Source organism: Cheilinus undulatus, linkage group 5, assembly GCF_018320785.1.
Source record: "Cheilinus undulatus linkage group 5, ASM1832078v1, whole genome shotgun sequence".
In the NCBI taxonomy this organism is placed as follows: Eukaryota; Metazoa; Chordata; class Actinopteri; order Labriformes; family Labridae; genus Cheilinus; species Cheilinus undulatus.
In genome coordinates this window covers 3,104,766-3,130,494 of record NC_054869.1, presented here as the reverse complement: position 1 = coordinate 3,130,494, position 25,729 = coordinate 3,104,766, and the positions used below count along the sequence as shown (strand labels likewise).

The following is a 25,729-nucleotide window of genomic DNA, read 5'->3' as shown; positions in this document are numbered from 1 at the left end:
AAATTGGATAAATTTGGCAAAAATGTGACAACAGTGTTTAACAATAAACAATCACATCATCGTATCTAATTTTGATCGGTCCAAAGCTGACCTATTTGGGAGTGACTGGTTTAGTGTAGTTGTTTTATGCCACTGTGGTCCCTATGTGAATTTAAATTATTTGCTTTGTAATGACATGGACTTACTTTAATACATTTTTCTTCAATTATTTCTCGGACCCCTAAGCTGTGGCTCACAGACCCCCAGGGGTCCCCAGACCCCAGTTTGAGAACCACTGTTCTACAGGATGGGAGATGGACTCAGCGGGTTATTAGACTGGGATCAAATGACGTGACATTGTTGATCATCATGGGTTGTCATTAAAAGTTCTCCATGTCTCTTCATAAAGCCAAAATAAACACATTAATCTTTATCACACACAATAAGCAAACATTTACCCAACACAGGAAGCATAAAACAGTTCTGATGTGGAGACTTTGACATGTGAGAGGGCTGCTTTTGCATAATTGACTGCTGAGAATAGAGAAGTGTTCATAGATCTGACAACATCAGCCCAGCTCCATCCTAGAATAAAGGTTTCTCCACTCTTAGAAGTAAAGCTGCTGAATAGAACCTTATAAGGTTCTTCAGCTTGTCCTCATAGGAGAACCCTTTATAAAGGTTCCACCTGGAACTCTTCCGGAGGATTCTACCTTGAACCCAACATAAAGAGTTATACCCGGAACCATCTGTAAAAGGTTTCACCCAGAACCCTCTATGAGAGGTTCTACAAAGAACCCTGCAATGGTGTAGTGGTTTCACTGATAACCCTTACTGAGGGTTCAATCCAGAACCCTTTCACCCTCTAAGGGTTTCATCTAGATCCCACACAGGGAGTTCTACTGATAACCCTTTTATATTTCACGTGTTTGATCCAGAACCAACACAGGGAGTTATTATGCATGTTTAGTTTATTAGTTGATGTTTTTAGTGAGAAGTGTTTTTTGAAGTGTGACACCGTGAGTGAGGGGGTCAATGTTGCAGACCACCATGTCTGTATGTGAGTGTGTCTCTGGTTGAGAATCAATCATAGCTGCTCATGCTTCCTGTGCCAGAACTTATCAAATTCATTTCACTTGTCTGGGAGCTATTCCTCACCACAATATGAAACTGGGAATGCACAGAGACAACGCAGATTTCCACCATTAGCCACATCTCCCATTAGTGAAAAATCCTCTCTGAACATTACTGGATCCAGATGGAGAAGTTGATTACTCTCTCCCTGGTGTGGTGGAGACACACAGTGAGTCAATGCAATGGCTTCACCACATGTGGAAATCTAAATGGAAGCGTTGCCTTCTGGTGCAAACAGATGCACTGACAGTCTCACCCATGGTTTCTTGAAAATTTTTAAATAGCCCCTCCCCTTAAAGAACTAAACATACTAAGTTATCTCAGCTTAACATGAACATCGCCTTGCATCTTTCAGCTCAATAGTACAAACCACTAATCTGATTTAGTAATGTCAACATTTTTTGACAAAACACGGAAGAATAAGTAACGATTGCCACAAAGTTTAAGTATCAAGTAAACGCTGGCTGGGAGAGACAAAAATCCAAACAAGGAGTCAACATTCCTCCAAAAAAAAAACAACAACTATTCTTGTTCTTTGGTCTTACCTGCAGACCACAATACAACATTACAGATGCATACTGCCACCTACTGACTGAACCGTTATGTAAACAAATCTCACAGGTTTTATGTGTTTCATCTGAATTCATTCAAACTTAGAAAGAATCACATTGGTTTTATTTATTTAGAATAACTAAAGGTTGGAAATATGTTTAACTGAGTAAAACCAAGTAAATTTCTTCATCTAATACCTACGACAGTCAAAAATCATTTTTTGAGTGTACTTTGAAGATTGAGGGTTCAAGACATGATCTTTCCAACAGAGAGCACATCGTGTTGCTGTATTCTTAGGTTAAGTTTTGTACATCATGACTTGGAAATTATCACAAAAACAATATCAAAAAAGATCTTCAGCAGACAAATGCCCCTCAACTCAATCCCATACACGGCGTATCTCATATTAGATGGACTAACCTATTAACGTAGTTTTGGTTTGTGGCAAAGGAGGGTCCCCACACCAGGTCTGAAACTGGTCAAACAAAGGGCTGGCTTTGGCTGGCTGGTTAGTGAAGTTGTCCGTCTTGGAGACTGAGGTTCAAGACCCAATGTGGGAACCCTCCGCTTGCTACACCGCTCGATACTTGTATCCATTTAACTACTGTATGGCATGAAATGATGGAAAAGACATTTAAGACTGTGGCAGAACAAGTACAAGGAATTGATAAGGGTATTACAGATACATCTGCATAAAAAATACTATTTGAAACATGGCTAAACATTTGAGGGTGAGGATCTTCTAATACCCATGTTTTCAACAGCCCTCAAAGAACTCCTTCTTCCAAAAAGGGTTCTCTGTATTGAAAAGGTTCTTACAGGAACCCTTAGTCTTACAAAGAACCCTTGAAGAACCCTTTTTTCAAAAAAAGGTTTTTCAGAAGCAAATGGTTCTGGGTAGAACTTCTGCCCTTCAAGAAGAACCCTTTTGGAACCCTTACTTCTAAGAGTGTATGCCTCAGAGAGCCTCAGAGAAGGCCTGAGTTACGCTGGTTTCAAATGACTTTTCGTCTTATAATCTTCTGCACCAGATCATTTGTCAGAGAAAGCCGAGTGATTAAAGGTGACTAGAGAAGAAAAACAAACCTGGAGGTGGGAACTAAGTCCTCTGACTATGGATTTAATCTGCAGCAAAAACAAAAAGAGGAAAATAATGACAGTGAAGGAACACAGAGGCATCTCAGAAAATGTCATGAAAAAGTTCCTTCTTTTCTTTCATTTTATTCAAAAATTGAAACTTTCCTATATTTATACACTGCTCAAAAAATAAAGGGAACACTTAAATAACACATCCCAGGTCTGGATGAATGAAATATTCCAGTTGAAAGTCTTTATTCATTACATATTGGAATATGATGACAACAAAATAACACAAGAACAATCAATGGAAACCAGAATCATTAACCCATGACTGGATTCACAATCATACTCTAAATAAAAGTGGAAAACCAGATCACAGACTGAGCCAGCTTCTGTGAAATTCCTCAAGACAACTCAAAATGAGGCTCAGTAGTGTGTTTGGCCTCCATGTGCCTGTATGAACCCCCTACAACGTCTGAGCATGCTCCTGATGAGACGACGGATTGGCCCACTGCACCAGCATATGGTTCAACAGTGGGTCTGAAGACCTCAGCCAGGCAGTCAGGGTACCTCTGGCTAGCACATGGAGGTCTGTGGGATATCCCTCCCCAGACCATCACTGACCCGACACCAAACCGGTCATGTTGGAGGATGTTGCAGGCAGCAGAACGTTCTTCATGGCGTCTCCAGACTCTCTCATGTCTGTCACGTGTGCTCAGTGTGGACCTGCTCTCATCTGTGAAGAGCACAGGGCACCAATGGTGAATCAGTTAATTCTGGTGTTCTCTGGCTGCATGGTGCTGGACTGTGACCACAGAACCCACTTGTGGACGTCGGGCCCTCATACCACCCTCATGGAGTCTGATTCTGACAGTTTGAGCAGAAACATGCACACTAGTGGTCTGCTGGAGGTCATGTTTAGGACTCTGGCAGGGCTCTTCCTGTTCCTCTTTGTACAAAGGAGCAGATAGCGGTCCTGCTGCTGGGTTGTTGCCCTCCTACGGCCCCCTCTATGTCTGCTGGTGTACCGGCCCGTCTCCTGGTATCTCCCCCTGGTTCTCCACAGTGTGCTGGGAGACACAGCAAACCTTCTCGCCACAGCGTGCATGGATGTGCCATCCTGGATGAGCTGCACTGCCTGAGCAACTTCTGAGAGTTGCAGATACCACCTCATGCTACCACTAGTGGTGAGGGACATGTAAGAGTGATTTACTTAGGGTTACATTGTGATGATTATGTAGTCCCTTTATTTTATTGAGCAGTGTGTTTATGAAAACTTCCATATTTGTATATCTTAAACCACACAGTTTTATTCAAACTCCTGAATATCCCCTGAATTCTATGGCCAATCACATTTACAGCCAAACGTTGCACTCTGACATCCTCATAGACCTCTAGCCACATGCATGATGAGTTTTGGTTTTACAATGATTTTAATGACATTTTTGCAGTTCTAATGTCATAAATGCCAAGAAAAAAATCAAAAGACAAAGTCAAACTAATCTTTATGGGAAAAACAAACCTTTTAGATGAATTTCACAATGATTCTTGGACTGAAACAGCAGAGATACAAGCAGACAGACCACAGTAATGAGCTGTGGACTCAGGCTAAATAAACCTGCTGTGTGTTGGATGTCTACTAAATCACACGTTAGAAACTTTACCTGCATGTTGGGAATCTGCTCTCCTCTTTGCTCAACGTTTTTCCCTTCGGCTCAGGTTTAGCTACTGATAGGGGCAGCCACCAAAGATTGCATCATGGCGACAAGAGCATTCACTTCATCCCCAATTCATACATGATCAACGGTTATCAGAGGAGAGAGTCATATTGAGTCCAAAATGGTTTGGGGCCCGAAGGATCAAGGAAAGCAGAAACGTCTAATAAAATACTTCTGAGGAATGAAGTAAGTGTGCAGGTATTACCTAGACCAGTGTTACTCAACCCTGCTCAACCAAAGAGGCAAATTGTTGAAAAATAGCTGCAAGAGCTGCAATCTAAGTGGTGAAAAGTGACAAAAACAGCTTGAAGTAGCAATGACAATAAGTTAAAGGTGGAAAAAATGGTCAAAAGCAACAAGAACAGGTGAGAAGTGACAAGAAATGAGTTACAGGTGGCAAAAAATGGTCAATAAGTGGCAAAATCATGGCAAAGAAATCAGTGAAAAGTGACTAAAATGAGCAAAAAGCAGTCAAGAGTGGCAGAAATGGGCAAAAAATAAGAAACAAGTATGTAAGGGCAAAAGGTAGCTTAAATGAGCAACAAGTGGCATAAAAATGGTGAAAAAGGACAAAAATGGGAAAAAAGTGGCAAAAAGTTGGGGGAAAAAAAAGGAAAAAGTGGTATTTAATGGCAAAAGGTAATGTATTGAGAAAAAAAGTGGCAAAAAATTGAGAGAATGTGTCAAAATGAAGCTGCAAAAATGGGCAAAGAAAGTGTAAAATTGGGTATTTAAAGGTAAAAGGTAGCTTAAATGGGTGAAAAGTGGCAAAAATGTTAAAAATGGCAAAAAGTTTACTTTTTAAGGTTTTCTGGGGGAAGAATATTGAAAATTAAGACACAGAAGAGCCACAAATCATCACAAAATAGCCACACGTTGAGGATCACTGGCCTAGATGATTTTAGAAGAGCCTTCCACCTGAGTGATGCTCGTATAATTCCTCTCTTTAGCTACAAACTGATCCCTCTTTTATTTACTGAAGTTCATGTGAATCAAATTCAGCCTGCAGAGGAACAAAAGGCCACAGCGTCAACAGAAGAGCTAAGATGAATTCTTCATCACTAAAACTGTTGAAATGAAATTCAGAAAGCTTTGAAACCAAAGCATTTATGATCTTTATCAATCTCTCCATGTACAGATCTTTCTTTGTGTTTGGTTTCCATGCACTCCTGCAGCATGTGGAAAAGCTCAGTGTTTTCACCTGTTAGTTCAAAGAGAATCAGTCCAGAGAAAATCAGAGCAGAGACACAAAAAAGTGAAGAAACGTTTATTCATTTCTGCACTACAGGATCCTGAAGCAGCTTCATTCCAGCCACTCAGCATCAGTCATGTTTAGACCACAGCAGATCACATGATTCATCTTCCCTTTCCTCCTGCACGTCTAAATCCAAATCCTTCTCTTCCACTTAGTCTCGCTCCCACTCTTCCTCCGGCCTCCTGCTCCTCCATGGTTTCTCCTGACAACAACATCAGTAACTTCTGTTAAACTGACCACATGGTTGAAATGTTTTCAAACTGAGTGTGAACAGAAGCAGCAGAGTGAGGCTAACTGATGATCAGGGTGTTTTTTAAACACCGGTGTCTCTAGGAGAACAAAGGAGAACAACATACACACAAATAAAAGAACCTCCAGTGATGAATGATGAACTTTGAGTTCAGGAATTTGCACAAATGTGATTAAGAATAGTTGAATAATGATGTTGTTGATAGATGAGCCTCATGTTTTCAGAACTGTGTGCATAGTTCTATCTTTGGTGTTTTTCTAGAAAGAAATGTGAAAAAGGACACTTGGAGTTGTTCATTATCAATGTGTTGATGAATCTAAAATCAAAATGAGTGTTTATCAACATTATTCTAGCATTTATATTACATTCAAGCCTTCACAATTTTGATATGGGGGGATAAAGGGGACAGCTTTCTGGGGCCCAGCCAGATGGGGGTCCATGAGGAGGTCAGCAAAATCCTGGTCCATTATAAATGTCATCTGTGATAACCCTGTTTGTATTTAACTGGGCGGGAACATTGAACTACACCACTTGGAAAGTAATGATGGACTTGATTGCTGAGCGAAGACTCACACAAATGTAAAGATGCCAGAAAATAAAGTAGAAGAACTCAGACATTAAGGGATGATAATGAAATCATTCCAAAAATGGATTAAAAGTGGCCTGAATGGGTTAGAATTGGCAGGAAAATTGGCAAAAAGAGGTTAAAGAGTGGTGGTTTTGTTTGCACTGAGTTTATTTTGGTAGCTCCTCGTGCTCTAAGCGTTCTCATGAGCAATTTTGAATATTTTCTTGTGTCCTCCTGTGGCATCTCAAGAGTAACTTTGTGTCCTCCTTTATTCCAGTGCCTCACTCCCTGCCTCACACCAGCCCACACCCAGCGCACTCTCTCACTGGAGCCCCTCACTTCCCTGGATCTCTGGATTTTTTGTTCACCATGAAACAGGAAGTAGTTTTCTCAGGGGGTAAAAATGGTAATAGAGCCATTAAACATGATTAAGAAAACTCGAGAGTAGAAACAAGATTATTGATCCCAGTGTTTTGGGGTGGGCATGTCTTAATGCACAGGTGTCAAACTCAAGGCCCGGGGTCCAAATCCGGCCCATGGAACGATTCTATCCGGCCCGGATCATATCATATTTGTATTACAACTGGCCACCAGTATGAGGTCTGCAGATTTCCTCCAGTATAAAAATGTAAACTTCAAATTTATCAAAATATTCTTGTCAAGCCATAAAAATCTGAAAAGTAAAGAGTAAGAAAAATGAGGAAAGTCAAGAATGTGGGGGAAAAAATAATTTGTGTTTTATTTCATATTTTCAATTTTGCATCTCAAGATTACGACTCAAACTTATGATTTTGACTTTTCACTTCATGTTTTGACCTTTTCTTTTCATAATTTGGACTTTATATGTCACATTTTTATCTTCTAGATTCCAGATTTTACATTTTAAGTCATATTTTGACCTTTTCAGCTCCTTACTCTAGCTTTTTAATCCCATATTTTGACTTTTAAACCCATGATTTTAACCTTTTTCTCATATTTTGACATTTTAAATTCAAAATCTTTACTTTTTATATCATATTTTGATCTTTTGAACTCCCAATTCAGAATTTAAACCATATTTTTAACTTTTTAAGTCTTTATTTTGAATTCTAGCTCATATATTAACATTTTCAACTCCTAACTTTGGCTTTTTATACCATATTTTGACCTTTCAGAATCACAATTTAAAATTTTAAGACATAATTGACATTTAAACTCATGATTTCAAATTTTAATATTTTCACTTTTCAAACTTGTGATTTGAACTTTCTCCTTGTGTATTTGCTCTTTAAAAACATTATTTTTCTATTTTTAATATCATGTTCTGATCTTTTGAACTAGGGCTGTAACGATATCAGACTTTCACTTCACGATTATTGTGGGCAAAAAATGTTGTGGTGTTTTATTTGTATTCACTGTCTTATTTTGATAAACTTCCGGTTTCCGGAGTCTCGTGCTGGCTGCTAACTTTCCTCTGCTCTCCCTGAGGCATTCACCCCTCCCCCCCGGTGCTGTGGAGAGTTCACACCTGCAGCGAATCACTCATTGAAGACACTATTTCAGATCAGCTGCAGCTCTCTACAGCGCCTGAGTCTTGCCTACCTTACCTCACGGTAAACTCCAGCTCCAGGCTCTCTCTCTCGAGATCCTCAGAGAAGTTTCTAGAGCTCTTTTGATGATTGTTATCAGTAATTTCCAGTGCTTGTTGTTTGTGGACTCATCTCTCACGTGCCTCTCCTCTTCTTCCAGTGCCTCCAGCCCAGATCACCGCAGCCAGCACCAGCGCACTCTCTCACTCACCTGGACTCTTGGAATCCCCCCTCCCTTGCTCACTTACCTGCACAATAAAACTGTTAAAACCTGCTCCTCCGTTTCTGCATTCTGGGTCCAACTACACCACCGCACATAACAAATGTCACGATAACGATACTATCAGGATATTGATAAAAATATAAATAATAATGGGACAATTAATCAAATTTGTCTTTAACTTTATTTATGTTGTGTTCCCTCTTTTGGCAGATGAATTACACTCAAAATACCTGTCTAAGGAGGTACTGCAGCTGTTGTGTCATTGCGGAGGGTCATGGTTCTTAAAAAATGCAGAAATATTAATGGAAGGTTTTTATTTATTCTGTAGCATGTGCTTTTAAGCTTTTCAAAGGAAAAAAACATCTGATTTGTTTTTGTTTTTTTCAGTTTGGCAACAAGAATGAAATTCCCATGTTGTGATCAGCAGGGTCAATCTGTTATCAAAATCCAAGATAGTTCTTTTTACATTCATCAGTTATCAGAGATAACGCACTTTCACCAGAGGTGAAGATTCAGGGCTTTTGAGAAAACATTAGGGGCAAAGACCCCACAAGCCCCCCCATGGCTCCACCTCTGACTGATAAACTCTCCACCACACAGGATTTATATATCATAATGCCAAAACAGTGTCAGAAAGGTAGGGTATTAACACTTTAGGAAATAATTAATTACAGACATATTTCAAGAGCATCTGCAGCAGTTTTTAACCAGAATTATCCTGTTAGCTATACTAAAAGAACTGAGTTAGATGGCTGCGTTGGGATCAGGTCTGAATTTAATTTTTGCACTAAAACTGTTAAAGTTAGTAAACAGGGCACAGTCTAATTTCTTTAAATGCGCACAGAAGCTTGAACGCTCCTCACAGCTCTGCAGACAGTATGAGTGTCTCCACTGCTCTGATGCACGTCATGACGCACAGGAAGGGACACTGGCACAGAGATACTGAGCCATAATACTGTTATTTGAGGGGAAATTCTTCTATCCATAAAAATTGGCCTCTTTTCATAAAGCTTTTAATTTACAGACAAGGACAGGAACAGAGAGGAGCAAACAGAGTAAAAACAAACTCTCACAGAGAGCTGATGGAGCGCTGCGCTCTTTGGCACTCCTGAACAATGATCAGGAAAATAATTCTACCTACGGCTAAAAAACAAAGGATGTAGTCTGTAAATATCACCCTGATGTTACTCTTATCAATATTGCCCAGTTAATTAGTCCAGGCTGTCAGCTGTCGATGTTTTTGGGAGCGTTATAGCTGACGAGGATGTGAGACTTTTTTTCGTGCTCCATTTATTGAGAAAACTTGGTTTAGAACAGTGAAAAAAACTTATTTGTCAAGGGCAGTGCTTAAGTGAACGCAGTATTTTAATTTCTTAACCTGAACACAGCTTCTGTCATTCTGTGCATTACATGGATGGTCAGACTTTAGGAGGAATTGGACATGCATGTGCGTTAAGGTGAGAGAGACGGATGGCACACACCGCACCAGCAGGTGTTAATGATCAGGAAATCAGGGGGAATGGGCAGGTAGGGTGTTAGCTGTCCGACCCAGGTCTCTATTTCTACACCCTGTCCGTTAAGAGCTGTGTGAACAAGGAAAAAGAAAACCTGTGTTCTCTAAACATCTTGCTGAACTCATAGTGTGTGTATGCCGGGGGTGCGCATGGAGAGAGAGAGAGAGAGAGAGAGAGAGGGAGAGAGAGAGAGAGGGAGAAAGCCGAAGTGAGGCTGGACGGTTTCAGAAGGAGGGGCGCAGAGATTAGAGGAGAGCAGGAGTTGAAGATCTGTTACATTGATGGGCTTATTAAAAATGTTCAGGGCTCGTGACGGCGCTGGATCATTTACACGATATTATCATATGAACATTTTTAACACGATATTGAAATTTTGTTTTTTAATACCACGGTTATCATCAATGCCGGTATACCGCGACAGCCCTACTTGAACTCATAAATTTGAATATTTATCACAGATTTGAGCCTTTAAACTTATTATTTTTACTTTTTTGAATTTCCAAATGATTTATCATCAGTCCTGTTTTTCATATTTTATCACTGGTGAAAATGAGGTTGACACTTTAAGGTCAAATGTGGACCCTGTTAGGCCCTCAGGTTAGACCTAAATCCAGAATCTGGCCCCTGCTGTGACTGAGTCTGACACCCCTGCACTAAACCATGGAGAGGTGGATATGGTCCATGATGCCCCCGTATAACGGTTTGCACAGAAATAACACAGACAACAGTGAATACCATGGATCTAAGGGGCTTATGAATAATTATTTTAAATATGTCTGTGGATGATTTTTCACTGCAGGAGATGGTGAGGTATCATGTGATCTGGTATTTTAAAAAGTAACACACGAACTTATTTGGAAAATAATCTGGTCCATGAGGTCCATGATCTCCTCCTGAATAACGGTTTGTGCAGAAGTAACAGAAAACAGTGAATACCATGCAGGAGATTGTGAGGAATAATGATGTGTGCTGGTATTGTGAAAGTAATCAGTATTAATCACACTAACGTACCTGGATAATACAGTCCATGATCTCCTCCTAAAAACAGCAGGTGGGTAAAGTTACAGCACCATTAACACAACACATTCACTGGAATTCATTTCAGTTTCAGTTTCATACAAATGTAGACTCAATGAGCTTTACAGAAGATTTTGTTTGTTTGTTTCTTTCATATTTTATGACTGGTGAAACAAGGTTGACAGTTCTGGTTAAATGTAGACCCTGTTAGGCCCTCAGGTTAGTCCTGAATCCAGAATCTGGCCCCTGCTGTGATTGAGTTTGACACCCCTGGTATAAGCGGTCCTAAAGGTGAGTGATGAGGTGAGTCCTGAGCTCAGATCAGAGATCAGAACTTATGGAGTCAGGACTGACAATTACAGACTCTCAAACCGGGATTCAGAGCTTTTTATGTTTCAGAGGATTTTCAAATAAATTCTTCAACTTTAATGATTCATCCACTGCAGTTTCTGTGAGACTAGAGCCAGAGCTGCTAGCTTAGCTTCACTGAAATAAAGGCATCATAGTAAACTACATAACTATTCAAATAAAAAGAAATGTTATCTTAAGAAACTTTACAAATAGGGCAGGTTCAGACCACACTCTGTCCCAACATGAATCTGTCATGAGAACAGCACTGAGAGTGTGTTCTGTCTTCACACATATCTCAGCATTAAAGGAAATAAGGAGAAACACTAGAGTTTAGAAAGAAGTCATCAATTATTGGACTAAACTGGCAAATAAGAGCGTTAATGCTCACCAGCAGCTTGGGCCAGAGCGATCAGGACACAGATGAGCAGAGAAACGGTCAGCAGCTTCATGGTGTAAAGATGAAAACCAAAACCTTTGAAAACAAACACACACATATTAGGAATGCACAGCGTTGGATTTTTCCAATATCTGATATTTACAAAATCATTTTAGCCCACATGTAGTTCAGACCTCAAACTTCTTTAAAGTTTTAAAAGAATACATTTTGGTGCTTCAAACAGAAAGTGTAAAAAATGATGATGAATAAAGAAACAGAGCTCAGCTGTAGTCTGTCTGTTTGTCCGGCCTAAATCTTCACTAACCTTTCCCTTCATATAGCCGACAGTTAGAGCAGATAAAGGCCAAAATATCAGCTGTAAATGATACCCATCATTCACTTTGCTGATATTCTACAGATAATAGAACAAATCCTTCAAACATGTGATTAAATCTTTAGCAGCAGACGGGCGGCTCAGACTGATTCAGAGGAAGATGAACCAAACCTGCAGCAGAATGATCCTCTCAGCTGTTCAGTGTGGAGCTGATGAAGTTCACAGAGTCCGGCCCTTAAATGCACCTCAGTGATGAAACGTGACAGCGAGGCCACACCAGCAACACGCCCAGAGCAAATATTTCTCCTACATCAGGGGTGTCAAACTCAATCACAGAAGGGGCCGGATTCTGAATTTAGGTCTAACCTGAGGGCCCAACAGGGTCCACATCTAACCAAACTGTCAGCCTCATTTTCACCAGGAATAAATTATGGAGAAAAAAATGAGTAATAATGAAAATTATTTTGAGATTAAAAAAGTCAAAATGATAAGTTAAGGCTCAAAATCTGAGATAAAAAGTCAAACTTATTTGTTCGAAAGGTTCAAACACAAAATTAGATGTTAAAATAATTTAAAAAATATTTTAAAAGGCAAATATAAATTTAAAAATCAGAGTCACAATCATGTTTTCAGGGAAAAAAATGTGGCTCTAAATTGAAAATGAGAGGTGTTGGTCAAAGATGATTCTGAGGTTTTTAGCTGTAGGTTTAATGTTTGAATGATACGGGCCAATAAAATGTTCAGCTGATGCAGTGAAGTGATCAGGTTCAATTACAAGTATTTCTGATTTGTCAGGGTTGAGATGGAGGAAATTTAGGGACATCCACTTTTTGATAGAGGCCAAACAGTTATGGAGAGAGGAGGGATGATTGAGGGAATGTGGTTTGGCAGAAAAATAAATCTGAGTATCATCAGCATAGCAACGTAAGAAACATCCTCAAACTGGCTAAAAAGACCGCCCAACGACAACATGTAGAGTGAAAACAGGATTGGTCCAAAGACCGAACCCTGGGGAAATCCACATACCAGAGGAGCTGAGAAAGAAACATGATTAGCTACACAGACTTTAAAATATCTATCTAAAATATCTATTATTAGTAGTAAAAATAGTGGTTTAACAGCTTAACAGAGGTAACTGTAGCTGGAATGGGGCAAAAAAGGACTGAAGAAGTGGTGGAAAGGGTTCAAAAGTGGCAAAAATCATTGAAGTGGCAAAAATGTTCAGGAAAGAAGTGGTCTGAAGAGGTCTAAAAGTGGCACCAGTGAATATTTCAACATCAGAACCCAACGATAGTTTGACTCACTTTTCATGTCCAGAGTTAGGAAACTGTTAGCCAGGATGCTAGCACCAATGCTACTGATCCAGCACACATGTTATATACCAGTGGTTCTCAACGTTGGGGTCAGGACCCCCTTGGGGGTCATGAGACACTGGGAGGGGGTCACCAGATGCCTTCTAGGAACTAACAATATTTGTTGCACAATTTGAGCCCATTTTTGCTTCTTTTTACCTTTTTTCTGCCACTTCACACCAAATTTCTCACATTTTAACCTGTTTTCATCTTTTTCTTGCCAAATTTTGCCAACATTTTTGCTACATTACTCCCATTTCTGCCACTTCTTAATCACATTTCAACACTTTTTCTGCTCATTTTTTCACTTTCAAGACATTTTCCTCACTTTTAAACCCTTTCCACCACTTTCCCCACCTAATGTTGCCTCTGTTGACCCATTATTGTCACTTTTAACCCCTTTTCTCCACGTTTTATGCTCATGTTTGCCAATTTAACCACATTTCACTATTTGCCATGTCCATTGTTGCCAGTTTAAACAAATATTTCCTACTTTTTAATCCCATTTCATCACTTTTTCCCCCATTTCTGCCACTTTTAAGCCAATATTGACACTTTGAACCCTTTTAACCACTTTTTATGCCCGTTTTTGCCACTCTAATCCTTTTCTGCTAATGTCTCCCTGTTTTTTTTCTACTTTAATTGAATTTTTGCCACTTTTAACCCATTTCTGTGGTTTTGATAATCACATTTCACCACCTTTTCCACCATTTTTGGGTCATTTTTTACTGATTTTATTTCTGATTAAAAAAAAAAAGATTTACATTTTAAGATGACTATATACTACGGCACAAATAATAAAACACTCCCACAGTTTTAGCCTTGATAACAGCGGCTATTATTCAGCTAAAAAAATTAAATGTGGTTATCACAGATTAATATGGACCATCATTTATCTGACTTCATGGCCCAGAAAGTTCTCCCCTCCATCCCCCTTTATGGACGGCCTTGTCTCCACATGACTATTCTTGAATGTTCATGGCTGTGTTCATCCACCTTCAGGTCCAGTGGGGGTCCCTGGTCTCTGGCACCTTTATTTTGGGGGTGGAGGGCTGTAAAGGTTGAGAACCTCTGATATATTCTATCTAGAAATCACACCTGGGGAGGGCCCACTCTCTGGGTTTGTCAGGGTCCCAGACAATCCTGTGGGCAGGCCTGCTTGTGTGTGGGCAATAGTACTGTGGGTAGTTTGAAAATGCCCATGGTGCCTCTGACAGCTGATAAAAACAAGTGGCTTAAATAAATCAATGAGCAAACATTTGCTCAGTATTATGAACTCAAAAGCAAAAGCAACAGCAGACACTACAGCAGTGTGACATCCGTGAGAGCCGGTTAGAAAAAGTAATAACTCTGTTTGCTGAGTGAAGTGGATCATTTAGGAATGGAGTAGATTTACACTTGGACTATTCTCTAATAACACTCACTACAGGTGACATGAAATATGACACACTCCAACCACAGAAACTATGAGACTCAACTGAGCAGAACATCCTCTTCACACCAACAATAAAAACAAATGTACCTTTAAGAAATGAACTTTAGTTTTCCTGGGGGGAGGAGCTGACCTTTCATTCATTCTACAGATTAAATTATAATAATATTAATATTAAAGGCACACTCTAGGTTAGCTCACATGAAGGGGAGGAGTTCTCAACCTTTTCAGCCTGCAACCCCAAAATAAAGGTGCCAGAGACCGGGACCCCCACTGGACCTGAAGGTGGTTGAACACAGCCATGAACATTCAAGAATAATTTGCAGAAACTTTGTAAAGAAACTGGAGGGTTAGTCAGGTTATTACATGTAACTCTGTCTGTTGTTAAACAAGACAGACCTGGGAATTATGCCGCTGGGGGCCAGAATCAACCTTGATGGTGGTTCTGCCTGGCCCGTCTGGGAGGTCTAAGACAAACCACACTGTTTAACTTATCAAGCAAAAAAATCAAACGAGATGACATAAATTGGCTACATATATTGTATGCATTGTATTCAGCTTATACCACTGTATCATTGCAATTATAAGCATACAGTGTTCTAAGCAAATTATAACACTTTATAAATATATTTATTACATATTATGGACATGGGATGTATATCAAGTGTTACCAAAACGGGTTGCCCACCCCTTGTCCAGGTAAATTGTGTCTTATATTGGGTGTCTTTATAACAGGTCTGCATATCGCAAGAAACGGATCACAGCTAGCAACTTTGGTTTGGTCTTGGCAGCAGTCAAATGGAAGAGGTACCCTCCTTCCTTATTCAAAACCCTGCTTGGCCAGTACAACCTCAAAGAAACTTCTAATGTAAGACTAAGTGGGTTGTGTGTTCTTCCCCCCTCCCCTCCCAAAGGCATGCAAGTGGGGAATCATCCATGAGCCAAAGGCAAAACAGGAATACACAAAGCACACCGGTGCTGTTATCCAGTAGAGGGAAGTATTCCTGTCAGACAGTGGTCTGCTCGGTGGATCTCCAGATGGGACGGTGTCTGCTGATTGCATTATTGAGGCAAAGTTAAGGTTGGTCAATATACAGTACTAGTGCATCTCAAAAAATTAGAATATCATGAAAAAGTTCAATATTTTTTGTCACTTGTTTCTGAAAGTGAAACCTATATATTATATAGACTTGTTACACTTAGAGTGAAATATTTCAAGCCTTTATTTCTTGAAATGTTGATGATTATGGCTTACAGATAAGAAAACCCAAAATTCAGAGTCTCAAAAAATTTGAGTTTTACATAATTCGAAGTCCCAGAGTCTGGAGGAAGAGTGGAGAGGCACAGAATCCACGTTGCTTGAAGTCCAGTGTGAAGTTTCCACAGTCAGTGATGATTTGGGCTGCCATGGCATCTGCTGGTGTTGGTCCACTGTGTTTTCTAAAGTCCACAGTCAACACAGCCATCTACCAGGACATTTTAGAAACCTTCATGCTTCCTTCTGCTGACAAGCTTTATGCAGATGCTGATTTCATTTTCCAGCAGGACTTGGCACCTGCCCACACTGCCAAAGGTACCAAAAGCTGCTTCAGTGACCATGACGATACTGTGCTTGATTCTGAACCACATAGAGAATCTACGGGGTATTGTCAAGAAAGACGAGAGACACCAGACCCAACAATGCAGATGACCTGAAGGCTGCTATCAAAGCAACCTGGGCGTCCATTACACCTGAGCAGTGCCACAGGCTGATCGCCTCCATGCCACGCTGCATTGATGCAGTAATTCATTCAAAATGAGGCCTAACCAAGTATTGAAGGCATAGAAATGAACATACTTTTCAGAAGCCTGACATTTCTGTGTAAAAGATCCTCTTTTTTAAATGATCTTATGTAAAATTCAATTTTTTTGAGACACTGAATTTTGGGTTTTCTTATCTGTAAGCCATAATCATCAACATTTCAAGAAATAAAGGCTTGAAATATTTCACTCTATGTGTAATGAGTCTATATAATATATGGGGTTCACTTTCAGAAAAGAGTTACAACAAATACTGAACTTTTTCATGATATTCAAATTTTTTGAGATGCACTAGTATTCTAGGGCTGGGCAATGGATAGAAAATAAACTTAAACAGAAATTTGGGACCAATAACTGACCACTGTACAGAGAAGTATGATACAGGGTTGATTCAATAAACTGTATCTCTTAGAATTTTTTGAATGAAAACAGCCGATCTACAAGCTCACGTGTCGCAACATTTTATGAGCTTGTAGATCGGCTGTTTTCATTTCATATTAATTTCAATCGAGGTGCAAGTTTGAAATAATCAATATGTTGATTTGAATCATATCGCCCAGCCCTATAGTATACAGTAGCACTATACTGAGATCGTGATGAGACTACTTAGATTTTGATATAAATTACTTAGATTTTGGATATCAATATGTGGCATGTGTTGTCTTGAAGGCAGAATTTCAGTAAAATCATGTCATTTTCTGACCTAATGACACTATTCTAGCTGGTATATTGATTGCTGTTACTCCCAAAATTGTGATACATTTGCATATCACCCACCCCTAGGTGAAATGTCCCTGGTCAGCCAAATCCAAGTCTATCGGCCAGGCGGCAGAGAGTAGGGACTTCTTTCTGCAGTTGGATGAAGTGACTGGTTCCATGACACTAAAAAAACCCATCACACCAACTACTGGCATCAGATCCAGGGCAACCTACACCTGACCGGAGCCAACATTTGTCACCTGGTTGTGTGGTCACCTCTAGACCTTGTCATCCTGCCAGTGCAGAAAGACCCAACATGGGCTGAAAACACTGACATTCTGGAAACATTTCACAAAGATTGTTTCCTACCAAAAATCCCGTCAGAGTTGTAACAAATTGAAAATGCTAAAAGATTTTCAGTTCTATTTAAGTTCTATTTTTTTCATTGTTATTAATGATGAAGTTTTGGCACTTTATGCAACATTTTTCCCACCAATGTTTCAGGGTATAAAGAAGAGCAGCACTTTAATTCAATATTGCTTTAATAAAAGTCTTCAAGGTTCAGGCATGAATTTAAGTTCATTTCTTTTTCAAATCATTCATTCAAATCATGACATTTCACGAAGAATGGGTGTTTGTAGGTTTGTAAGACACACACATATACTTTCAAAATTTTGTTAATGTTTTTTCTGAATTGATATGGGATATGGTCCATTCAGCCTCTGAATGGACCACTGGCACTGGAGATGAGTTTGTTTCTCTTCACTTCTTCCTGTGTGAACTGTCCATTGACAAGGAAAGACAGGATGTCTTTCAGCAAAACTCCTTCTGGCAAAATGTCCCGAATTGTGAAGCCCTTGTCTGCCATTACCATATCACCTGGTTGGAGATGTTGGAGAACTCCACAATCTGCTGTTATTGCGTTGTCTGAGGCACTCCCACTTTACAGGTCACTAGCAAAGGTAATCCCTCCATTAGGAGCCACACCAATTAGAGCTTTCAATGTGGGCCGTCCTTTGTACTGGCTGTATAAATGACCCTGTGTGTCAAGCTTCTCTGTCTTGGTGACGGCAACCTCTGTGCAGTCCAGCACAATCCTACAGTTAGGAAAGGGCTGGAAACAGTCTGGCAGTGATGTTTGATTCTTGGTTGTGGAGAGGATGTTGTTCTCAAGCATACCAATGTAAGGAGGGTAATTGGGTTTTTTTCTAAAAAGAATAAAAATTTAATTAAAACCAGAAAAGTATTTTAAAAGGTGCTATGGTTCTAAAATCAAGGAGTGAGCAACTTGTTAAAACCAGTAAGAAATCTTAGGGAAGGTGCAACCAGGTACAATTGATTTAAAATGTATTAAACAACAAGAGCAATGACTGTTTTTTAAAATGTGGTGTTCTAAAAACGTTTCCAATAAAACTATAAAAACCAGTCTTCGATGGCAGCCAAAGTCCGAAGGTGCAAACAGACAGGAATCTCCGAGGCTTCTTCTTTCCAGGACTCGTCGTCCGCATCCCCCTCGGTGGCACTCTGGTCCGCCCTAAGGAACAGAGATCACAGCGGCAGTGAGGAGGCAACAGGCAACCAACATCTGCGGCTCACGCTCTCTTTTGCCAAAGTGTTACTACAGGCGGTAGGCTACTTACGCGCCGGGCAGAGCTCCTCGCTCTGACGCAGTCGTAATGTCGCGTCGTAACACTTGGACTTTATATTTATATATATGTAACGTAAGCATGCTTAATCACTTAATTACCCATTTAGATAACCCAAAATTACACAAGATAATGCAGATTGTCTGGTTGTAGCAGACATAAAGCCTTCAGTCACCCATCTCTCTTAACAGCCAGGGGTAAAGGGGTAAACACTACACCGAAGCTAAGTTTACCCCCCACTACACCCTGATTAATACAACTGTGGTAAGCAGAAAAGCATCTTAAAATTCAGAAACACATCGATCCTTGATGAGGAGGACACTTTTGTAGCTGGCTGACGGAGAAAAGTTAAAGTTCTGTCAAGTATGTGACTTTACTGGCATGAGCTAACATTAGCCTCCGCTAACGTCTCCAAATTGTAACAATAGACTGTATATAACCTTATTAACTGCAGCTATTTCCTCTTCTCTTTTTCGTTTCAAGGAAAGCGGTAGAATGACAGTAGAGTCATTGTTTTAGTCTCTGATCGATTCAAACATCGCAGCACACAACACTGAGGCATTTTAGACGGTAGGGTGTTTGGACCAGGGAGCGCTTACGTCACAGCTTAACAACCGAATGGGCATAAAAGGACTTGAAAATGATACTGACTGTCATTTGCATCAACTATTAAGGAACAACAAAGAAAAATATCATTAACATCATAATTTGGAACATGGTGTAGAAAAAAACCTCCATTGTCCTTTAATCATCCTGTTGACTTTAACAGGACGGACAGATCTTAAGCACAATTATGCAACACATAAACCAGTGTTTCCAGTCAGACATGGAAGGGTTGGACCTCCCTAATCAAGTCATCCCGTCCCCAAACGTCCCCAATCACAGGTGTGCTGGAGCCTATCCCAGCTGTCATTGGGCGAGAGGCTGGGTACACCCTGGACTGGTCACCAGTCAATCACAGGGCTGACATATAGAGACAACCAGGAACACTCATATTCACACCTACAGCCAATTTAGAGTCACCAGTTAACCTGATGAGCATGTCTTTGGTGGTGGGAGGAAGCCGGAGTACCCGGAGAGAGCCCACGCATACATGGAGAGAACATGCAAACTCCACACAGAAAGGCCCTGACCTGACTGGGAAGGGAACCAGGAACCTCCTTGCTGTGGGGCAACAGCGCTAACCCCTGTGCCGGCATGCAGCACCCAATCAAATCAGTTTGCTATTAAAATTTTAGAAATGTCAATAAAAATGCATAACAAAAAAGAAAGACTTTTATTTTCACCTGTTAGTTCAATGAGGAAGACTACAAAGAAAATCTGACAGACACAGAAAAAGGTGATAAATGTTTATTGGGTCCTGCAGTACAGGCTCATGTGAATCAGCTTCATTTCAGCTCAACATGCTGCTCAGCTTCAGTCATGTTTAGGCCACAGTAGATTATACACTACAGGAAAGTTGAATTTCATGGCTCATCTTCACCTTCCTCCTCCTCCTCCTCCTCTTCTCTGTGCTAGACTGGCTCCATGGCCTCCTGCCCCCCCATGATTTTTCCTGGCAACAATAAAAGTAACTTCCTTTAAACTGACCCAGTGATTTAACCTTCAAGCAGACAGACCACAGTAATGAGCTGTGGACTCAGGCTAAATAAACCTGCTGTGTGTTGGATGTCTACTAAATCACACGTTAGAAACTTTACCTGCATGTTGGGAATCTGCTCTCCTCTTTGCTCAACTTTTTTTCACTTCAACTCAGGTTTAGCTACTGATAGGGGCAGCCACCAAAGATTGCATCATGGTGACAAGAGCATTCACTTCATCCCCAATTCATACATGATCAACGGTTATCAGAGGAGAGAGTCATATTGAGTCCAAAAAGGTTTGGGGCCTGAAGGATCAAGGAAAGCAGAAACTTCTAATAAAATACTTCTGAGGAATGAAGTAAGTGTGCAGGTATTACCTAGACCAGTGGTGTCAAAGTCAATCACAGCAGGGGCCGGATTCTGACCTTGGGTCTAACCTGAGGGCCTAACAGGGTTTATATTTAACCATAAAATGTCAACCTTTCTTTCACCAGAAATTAATTATGGGGGCAACAAACTTGAAAAAGATCAAAACGACAAATAAAAGTCAAAATGATGATTTTAAAAGATCAAAATAGAATTTAAAATGTAAAATTATGATTCTTAAAGGTAAAATATATGATAAAAAGTCAAAACCATAACTTTTAGCCACAACTCTGAGAAGCAAAACTGAAAATATTGAGAAAACACACATTTCTTTCCCAGGTTCCTGACTTTTTATCAAACTATTTTTTACTCTTTACTTTTTCTCATTTTTATGACTCAACAAGGATGTTATAAATCATCAATGTTAAGTTTACATTTATAGACTGGACGATATCTGCAGACCTCATACTGGTGGGCCAGTTATAATAGAAATATCATCTGATCTGGTGGGCCGGCAAAAACTTCACCAAGGGCTGGATTTGGCCCCCGGGCCTTGAGTTTGACACCCCTGGCCTAGATGATTTTAGAAGAGCCTTCCACCTGAGTGATGCTCGTATAATTCCTCTCTTTAGCTACAAACTGATCCCTCTTTTATTTACTGAAGTTCATGTGAATCAAATTCAGCCTGCAGAGGAACAAAAGGCCACAGCGTCAACAGAAGAGCTAAGATGAATTCTTCATCACTAAAACTATTAAAATGAAATTCAGAAAGCTTTGAAACCAAAGCATTTATGATCTTTATCAATCTCTCCGTGTACAGATCTTTCTTTGTGTTTGGTTTCCATGCACTCCTGCAGCATGTGGAAAAGCTCAGTGTTTTCACCTGTTAGTTCAAAGAGAATCAGTCCAGAGAAAATCAGAGCAGAGACACAAAAAGGTGAAGAAACGTTTATTCATTTCTGCACTACAGGATCCTGAAGCAGCTTCATTCCAGCCGCTCAGCATCAGTCATGTTTAGACCACAGCAGATCACATGGTTCATCTTCCCTTTCCTCCTCCAAATCCTCCTCCTCCTCGTCTTGCTCTCACTCTTCCTCCGGCCTCCTGCTCCTCCATGGTTTCTCCTGACAACAACATCAGTAACTTCTGTTAAACTGACCACATGGTTGAAATGTTTTCAAACTGAGTGTGAACAGAAGCAGCAGAGTGAGACTAACTGATGATCAGGGTGTTTTTTAAACACCGGTGTCTCTAGGAGAACAAAGGAGAACAACATACACACAAATAAAAGAACCTCCAGTGATGAATGATGAACTTTGAGTTCAGGAATTTGCACAAATGTGATTAAGAATAGTTGAATAATGATGTTGTTGATAGATGAGCCTCATGTTTTCAGAACTGTGTGCATAGTTCTATCTTTGGTGTTTTTCTAGAAAGAAATGTGAAAAAGGACACTTGGAGTTGTTCATTATCAATGTGTTGATGAATCTAAAATCAAAATGAGTGTTTATCAACATTATTCTAGCATTTATATTACATTCAAGCCTTCACAATTTGATATAGGGGGATAAAGGGGAGAACTTTCTGGGGCCCAGCCAGATGGGGGTCCCATCATGTAGTTGATCCTCTCCAGAATGACCTGGACAGTTCAGTGTTTGAAATGTTATTGGTCCACACCTGAACTTTTTATTTGAGATATTGTTTTTTTTAAATTCACTAACAAAACATCATGATAACCGATCAAACTCACCTGGTGCCTCATGATGGTGTTGATGATGATCAATCGCTAGATGACAAAAGGAGGATTATTATTCAGAGGAGTAATGGCATTTTTATTTTGATGAACCTTCAACATTGTCAAATGGTGTTTATAGGCAATTCTGTACACAAGATTGCAGTATCTATCTTCACATCTAAATCTCTGGGCCTCCTTCATCAATACGTCCTCAAATATGCCTGAAATGTGTTCTTTCCAATAGAAACCTCCGTCAGAGGTTAAACCCATAGTCTCTCTTTTCAGTAGAAGAACATTTACTACACAGTTACTTCCTCTGTATCTTTAATGAGTCTCTACAGTCGTCTTATTTCAGTCACTTTGTGAATCGGCACAGATAAAGATGTTAAAACTCAAACTTAAGTGGCCACGTCCAACGAAGGCGACGGAGAGCTGTATGAAGCAACACATGATTATTATTACAATTCAGGGAAATTATTCCATTTAGATGCATTAATCAGCCTCTAATGGTCTGGAAACAACAACAACCACATCTACTGTATAAACCACGGGTGTCAAACTCTAGGCCCCGGGGCCAAATCCGGCCCATGGAACAGTTAAATTCGGCCTGAAAGATGATCTGATATTTCTGTTCTAACTGGCCCATCAGTCTGAGGGCTGCAGATTTCCTCAAGTATAAAAATGTGAATTTATCCTGATGGTTTAAGAAATTCTTGTTCAGTCACAAAATCTGAAAAAGTAAGAAGTAAAAATATTTAGATAAGAAGTCAGGAATGTGGGAAAAGAAATTAATTTGTGTTTTAATTTCACATTTTTTAATTTGGCATCTCACAGTTAGAACTCAAACTTAGGATTCTGACTTTTATTTCATACTTTGAGCATTTTTTGACTCCTCATATAATATTTTGATCTTTAAGATTCATAATTTTAATTTTTACGTGATATTTTGACCTTTTTAACCAATTATTTTGTATTTTACCTCATATTTTCAACTCCAAACTCTGACCTCATAATCCCATAGTTTGACCTTTTAGACTCACAATTTAAAGTTGTGAATCAATTTTTTGACCTTTTAAACTCATGATTTTGACTTCTTTTCAATATATTCACCATTAAAAAACATTATTTTTAATTTCACTTTCATGTTTTGACCTTTTAAAACTAATAAATTCACTTTTCTCACAAACTTATCTTTTTAACTTTTTAAATGTCAAAATCATTTTCATCAGTGCTACTTTTTCTTTCATATTTTATGACTGGTGAAACAAGGTTGACAGTTCTGGTTAAATGTTGACCCTGTTAGGCCCTCAGGTTAGTCCTGAATCCAGAATCTGGCCCCTGCTGTGACTGAGTTTGACACCCCTGGTATAAGCGGTCCTAAAGGTGAGTGATGAGGTGAGTCCTGAGCTCAGATCAGAGATCAGAACTTATGGAGTCAGGACTGACAATTACAGACGCTCAAACCGGGATTCAGAGCTTTTTATGTTTCAGAGGATTTTCAAATAAGTTCTTCAACTTTAATGATTCATCCACTGCAGTTTCTGTGAGACTAGAGCCAGAGCTGCTAGCTTAGCTTCACTGAAATAAAGGCATCAAAGTGAACCGTCATGAGAACAGCACTGAGAGTGGTGATTCTGGGCAACATCCATTTATTTTGAAAGATTGACTTCCAGTTATTCCCTGCTGCTGCTGTCTAACTTTGCTTTTCCTGAGGCTGCCCTTTCCCCCTCCCTACGGCGCTGAGGCTGGTTCCCCGCACCCGTGGCTAATTCCCTCGCCAAGCGGTCTACTTCACTGCTGCAGACTCGCCTCTCTTCGCCAGTGTAATGTCTGCCATGCTCAGTGGTACCAGGCTCCTGAAATACTTCAGTGAAACTCTCTCTTTGCAAGACTGTAAGATTCTCCAGTGCCATCTGTGACGTTGTGACTCACTTCTCCTGTGTCTCCTTTGTTCCAGTGCCTCCCTCTGCGTCTCTCACAGCCCTGAAAACCCAGCACCCTCCAGCAGCAGCACTCTCACTCTCCCCCTCCTACGGATCGATTCACTCACCTGGACCTCTGGATTCCCCCCTCCCTTTGCACTATCAATAAATCTGTTAAACCTTTATCCGGTCTGCTCATGAGTCCTCCACACCAACACCACACTAAGAGTGTGTTCTGTCTTCACACATATCTCAGCATTAAAGGAAATAAGGAGAAACACTAGAGTTTAGAAAGAAGTCATCAATTATTGGACTAAACTGGCAAATAAGAGCGTTAATGCTCACCAGCAGCTTGGGCCAGAGCGATCAGGACACAGATGAGCAGAGAAACGGTCAGCAGCTTCATGGTGTAAAGATGAAAACCAAAACCTTTGAAAACAAACACACACATATTAGGAATGCACAGCGTTGGATTTTTCCAATATCTGATATTTACAAAATCATTTTAGCCCACATGTAGTTCAGACCTCAAACTTCTTTAAAGTTTTAAAAGAATACATTTTGGTGCTTCAAACAGAAAGTGTAAAAAATGATGATGAATAAAGAAACAGAGCTCAGCTGTAGTCTGTCTGTTTGTCCGGCCTAAATCTTCACTAACCTTTCCCTTCATATAGCCGACAGTTAGAGCAGATAAAGGCCAAAATATCAGCTGTAAATGATACCCATCATTCACTTTGCTGATATTCTACAGATAATAGAACAAATCCTTCAAACATGTGATTAAATCTTTAGCAGCAGACGGGCGGCTCAGACTGATTCTGTCAGTAAGAAAGAGGAAGATGAACCAAACCTGCAGCAGAATGATCCTCTCAGCTGTTCAGTGTGGAGCTGATGAAGTTCACAGAGTCCGGCCCTTAAATGCACCTCAGTGATGAAACGTGACAGCGAGGCCACACCAGCAACACGCCCAGAGCAAATATTTCTCCTACATCAGGGGTGTCAAACTCAATCACAGAAGGGGCCGGATTCTGAATTTAGGTCTAACCTGAGGGCCCAACAGGGTCCACATCTAACCAAACTGTCAGCCTTATTTTCACCAGGAATAAATTATGGAGGAAAAAATTTGTAATATTAAAAATTATTTTGAGATTGAAAAAGTCAAAATGATAAGTTAAGGCTCAAAATCTGAGATAAAAAGTCAAACTTATTTCTTCAAAAGGTTCAAACACAAAATTAGATGTTAAAATAATTTAAAAAATATTTTAAAAGGCAAAT

The 25,729-nt window shown here is 40.0% G+C and overlaps 2 long non-coding RNA genes across 2 annotated transcripts; both read right to left on the bottom strand.

Annotated features, from left to right (window-relative positions):
• Window positions 1-5,823: 5,823 nt before the first annotated feature.
• On the bottom strand, window positions 5,824-11,981 carry LOC121510412. The gene is made up of 3 exons (XR_005991939.1): window positions 11,598-11,981; window positions 10,853-10,879; window positions 5,824-5,920 (listed from the first exon to the last, which is right to left on the bottom strand). It is a non-coding gene; the product is annotated as an uncharacterized LOC121510412 (long non-coding RNA).
• A 9,899-nt stretch (window positions 11,982-21,880) lies between these two features.
• Window positions 21,881-25,340, bottom strand: LOC121510411. The gene is made up of 4 exons (XR_005991938.1): window positions 25,305-25,340; window positions 24,800-24,883; window positions 22,548-22,583; window positions 21,881-21,921 (listed from the first exon to the last, which is right to left on the bottom strand). It is a non-coding gene; the product is annotated as an uncharacterized LOC121510411 (long non-coding RNA).
• Between the last annotated feature and the right edge of the window lie 389 nt (window positions 25,341-25,729).